This window comes from Bidens hawaiensis, unplaced genomic scaffold (assembly GCF_021521415.1).
Source record: "Bidens hawaiensis isolate Kalapana, Puna unplaced genomic scaffold, B.hawaiensis_p1.1 tig00032751_1, whole genome shotgun sequence".
Taxonomy (NCBI): Eukaryota; Viridiplantae; Streptophyta; class Magnoliopsida; order Asterales; family Asteraceae; genus Bidens; species Bidens hawaiensis.
Window position 1 is genome coordinate 19,417 of NW_027505260.1, and position 5,335 is coordinate 24,751.

At 34.4% G+C, this 5,335-nt stretch overlaps 1 pseudogene across 1 annotated transcript; it reads left to right on the top strand.

Annotated features, from left to right (window-relative positions):
• Positions 1-2,015: 2,015 nt before the first annotated feature.
• Positions 2,016-4,875, top strand: LOC143611943 (NAC domain-containing protein 71-like; annotated as a pseudogene). The gene is made up of 4 exons (XR_013149869.1): positions 2,016-2,172; positions 2,862-3,142; positions 3,501-3,774; positions 4,460-4,875. The product of XR_013149869.1 is annotated as an NAC domain-containing protein 71-like (transcript).
• Positions 4,876-5,335: the final 460 nt, after the last annotated feature.

A 5,335-nucleotide genomic window follows, 5' to 3' on the forward strand; every position in this document is an offset into this window, starting at 1 on the left:
TAAAGGATTTGGAATTAGAATTGAAATTGGAATGGAATGTTTGAGAATCCCTATCAATGTGGTTACAAGAATGTATGTTAGTTTGGTTTTCCCAAATTTAAGTTTCCCTAACATTAACTTATTACATTTTGGTCCCACCTAATAGTTTTAAACACTTTGACGACTTTAAAGCATGTATGAAATGTAAACTAAAAAAAGGTAAGACATACCAAAAGCTTTAAGCTGTCATCATCAAGCTTCATGTTATTTCCAACATAATATCTTCTTTCAAATATGATAATGACTAAATCCAGACTCTAGAGTTATCTATCAGGTTTCAATTATGTAGAACTTAACAATTTGAAAGATTTCGGATTAAAATAAGTGAATACTAACTTAACCAATATATTTAATTGTGTCAAAGACATCAACATTAACCCGAACATATACACTTAATATCATTTCACATTATTATTGTGTTTTGGATGGACCCACTTAATATTACTTAATTAATATATGTAATACTGGGTGGGTTACTCGTAACTTAAAAAAATACTGTTTTGGATGGACCCACTTATACCATTCCAATAATACGTTGTATATGCACTTCACTTGTATGTGGAGAGATACGTGTAATTATACGATATTTCTTAAAATATAATTGATTGCCAAATAAACATGTTTTCGCCAACATAATCATTTGCAAAATATAATTCTATGAACGAAAGGTTATTTTTTATCAAACATTACCGAAGCAATTAGGTGATTAAACTTAGTAAGCGAGGTAGTGTGTTCTTCATTAAAGTTATAAACAAATGCGGTAAAGTATATGGTTGATGCACGATATATGTAGCGAGGAAAAACCTTAAATCCTGGTGAAGATCTCCAGCGAAAAACCTCGAGAGGAGAAAATTATTCGCTTGCCTCAGATTTATTAATGAAAAATTACAGATTGAGAACTGCTTGCAAACGATGTCAAAGTATAGTGTTGAGTGTCGTGAGTGAGTACAATGTGTCCTATGCCGTTTGCAAAGCCTCATTATATAGAAAAAGGAAATAACAAACTATGCGATAAATCCGGATCGAATCCCTAGCCTTGTGACCGTTGTAAGACTCTTTCTTTCTTCTCCGCGCCATATTGACTAGTTCTCCGAAATTTAAGTAAGAATTAGTCATACTAGCCGTTTAGGTTGTTATTTATATGAGTAACCTGCAAGAGAAAATAACTATAACATTGGAACGGTTAGTTTAGGATATCGGAGTTCAATCAGATCTCGATTATCAGAATACTAGTCAGGATCACCTATGACGGGATATCAACCATCCATACTAATTTTAACACTCCATCAATCAGGAACATCATCGAGGAGGAAACCCACCACTGTGGAAAACCCCCTTGAGTCAGGTTTCAAACTTGAGATCATAAGATCTGAAACTTAAGTCCTTAACCATCACCCTCATATCATTAGACCGAAAGACCAACTGCACAAAACCAATTTTCCATAAAAAAAAAAAAATCGTGCATGCTATCTTAAGTGTATATGAGATGATTTTTGAATTTCTTGTTTTCTATTCTACTATACGTCCTTATCTTTCATGCACTGCACTGCATACATACACTTATTTGGTTATTACATGTATATATTTAAAACTGCTAATAAACGTGCCTATATTTATATATGCATGTGTACATATATATATATATGGCCACAAACGGCACTCGAACCAATGATCTCCTCTAATGAAAGTCACCGCAATACCGCGAGAGCACTTCGGGTTGGTAAATCTTTATTTCACATAGATTGCCACAAAAGTAATGCACAAGCTCAACGGCAGCCTTTTCGCGGGAATAACCGTTTATGTGTGAACCCACTTTCGGTGTTTTTGTTCTTTACATTTAAAATTAAAATCTAGCTTTTATCTGCGGTATAAAACCCATCTCTATGGAGTTCTTTGATCTTTCAGATGTCCAATTGCTACTTTCTATTTTCTTTTCCTTCCAATTTTTCCTGTATTGAATTATAGAGTTGGAGATTATGAGTGGGGCGTCACTGCCACCCGGGTTCCGGTTTTACCCGACAGATGAAGAACTGATCGGGTATTACCTTAAACGGAAGGTTGAAGGGCTTGAATTCGAACTTGAAGTGATTCCGGTTATCCAATTGTACAAATTTGATCCATGGGAATTGCCTGGTGAGCTTCTATCTTTTAAGTAAATTCAAAGATTTCTAGTGCATGCAACTCAAAATGAATCGAATGTTCGCTGAACAATTCGTGAATTTTGTGGCGGAAAGTTCGTTTATTTAATAAACAAACGATCATAGAACAAAACTTTTGTTAATTATTTAGTTAAAGTTGTTAAACGAATGAACATCAACACATGTTTTATTCATTCATTTATGTGCGTAGGCGTTTGTTCATTTACGGTCAATTATGCTCGCAGTTTACGTTTGTTTGCATTCGTTAATATGTACTTAAAATTATTTAGATGCATTTCAATTTAGTCTAGATTTAGTATCCAACGCATTGCTGTTCACATTTATAACTTTATGTGGTTTTAGCTAAGTATTGTTTGTTTCATGTTTGTTTAGTTATGTCCGTTAGTTTACGTTTGTAAACTATTCGTTTATATTGTTAATGGGCAAACATAAATAAACATGAACACATTATTCATTTTCATAACGAACGAACACAAACAAGAAAACCTCATTCATGTTCGATCGTTTGTTCTGTCAAATTTAAACGAACGCATACGGACATGCTTGTTTTTATGCCTCAATGAATTGTTTCGTTGTAAATAGAACCTTCTTTTAATCTTTAAAGCAACAATGGAGTTCTTCAATCATATTATATTTTCTAATTCTCGTGTTAATTTATAACAGATAAATCTTTCCTTCCAAAGTGTGATATGGAGTGGTTATTTTTTGTTCCACGCGATCGCAAGTACTCAAACGGATCACGTACAAATAGAGCAACAAAATCCGGATACTGGAAAGCCACGTGCAAAGACCGGAAAGTGATGAGTAAATCTTGTTTAATAGGGTATCGCAAGACCCTTGTTTTTTATCGCGGTAGAGCACCCTTAGGTGATCGAACCGATTGGTTTATGCACGAGTATCGGTTATGTGATGAGGTTTATGGAGGAGGGACACCAAGTTTACAAGTGAGACTTTTATAAAACTTGCATCTTGATTCCTTTAATTGGTCGTCTACATGGGTCAGTTTGGGCTCAAACCTAATTAAACACTGATTATTAGTTTTTTATACATTATTTAAAATCAGTTTTTTAGTTCGGCTCGGTTTGGTTTGCTTGTTTGGGTTTTTGTTGATAGCAAAACCGAAACCAAATATAAAGAATTATATAAAGATCGGTTTTTTGAACATATAACCAAAACATCATATTTTATTGAGTTCGGTTATCGGTTAGGGTTTGGTTATTTTGATTTTGTGCACACCTATCTTTAGTTAACAATTTTTGTTAAGATTTTGTAGCAGTCACAACTAATAAATTTAATTAATAGGGACCATTTGTTTTTGTGTTGCGTGATTAAAAAGAACGAGTTAAAGACGAGCTATGTGTCGAGTGAACTGAAAAACATGGAAGTCGGAGGTAGTTCTATTGAGCCCGTGGCTCATGAAACGAGCAAGTGTATGGGTAACGAGATTGATTTATCGCGTCATTTTACCTGTTATGAAAAAACTACTGCTTTAGAGAATGAACCAACTTCATCAATGGGCCTTAAGAATCCGTCCATGTGTTGGGCCTCATCTGATTTGATTCTTGATTCATCAAAGGTAATGAATGATTCAGTTTCTAGATTCACTTGTTAGTTGTGCTTAAAACCTTTTAAACAATTAAAAACCCAACATACAAAATACGTGCACTTATTCACCCCCAGTAGTTTTATTAGAGGGGTGTGCATGGGTTGATTTAGGTTAGTTTTGGCTAAAACGGAGCGAGAAAACTTGAAAAATATGTAATTTTTATTTTTGAAAAACCGTTTAGTTTTGGTTTTAGAATGGGTTTTGACTTGGGGGTTATTTTTTATTTTTTAATCTTACAACTTGGACTTGAAAGTTTGGGTCAAAACAAAAGGCCCAAAATGATGAACTAGGGATTCACACTTTGAGCCCCCCCCCCCCCCCCCCCCTCTTTTAAATCAATGTTTAAACATTTGGACCTAAAAATTCTGGCTACACTCTATTTCTTATAAATTACTTGAGATTGTTTTTTGTTTTTCTTATAATTTAGTTCATTTTTTTTTTATTTTGGATTTAGGAACACCACTTTCTATAACATTGATCACAAGATTTTCCTAAATTACATATAAAACCGGGTGGGGTTTGAGGGAACAGGTGGCCCCGATGGGGAGGGGTTTGGAGGGAGTTTTGGTTATCGGGTTAGGGGATGGCTCCCATGCCCTGCTATGCTATTTCAATGTTGAAGGTCAATACCAACGTGATGTTTGTTACCATGCAGGAAGAGTCAAAAGGACAAAAAGGGCACTTTGAGTATTTGACAGAAGACGAGATTCCGAACCCATGGCAACCATATCAGCAGTTAGAGATCTCACCAAGTACATCATACTCGAATTTTATAGAGGAAGTTGAACTCGTTGATGATCTAAACCGATTCGGTTACTTGTCACCATATTCAAGAAGCCAAAGCTTAACTGGAATATTTGAAAACGACAATCATTTTTTGTAAAAGTTGTGTGGCAGCGGTTGAACCTTTGGTATACAGTTAGTTATACACAAAAATGTATTTAAGGTTCTTTGTTCTAATTTCTAACAGCTGCATTATGTTTTATAGTAGCTAGAATACAAAAATGTTTCATTTATTTTTTATTAAATAAAAATCAAAATTGTCCCCTTGTATACTTGTATGTCACATTGTCACTGCGATTCATGGTCAATGGTTTAGGGGTAGGGCCAAAACCGCATGGCAAGCTTCCCTAAACCCAGAGATTATACTTATAAATGAGTCGATTCGAGTATATTTTAGCTCAAACAGGAAGGTTAGCAAATGGGTGTTTTCTAGTGCATTCAAACACCTATGGTCGTCTATTATCCTTTGAGCATTCACAATCGTCTTTAATTACCTTATATATTCGAGAAATGCTTACCATTGTGGTAAACTCTTAATTTTGACTTTCGACTTTGATGCACCTGTGATATAAAGAGTTCAATTTGTACTCATTGTGACATCTTTTGTAACTAGATAAATCATATTACAAACATATTCCCACAAATACTTAAATCGTTAAAAATATTCAAAGTAAGAAATCAATTTCATTACGGTTATCAACTGAAGATCATTTTCAAACTCCCAAGTATTTTTCTGTTCATTCAAAGA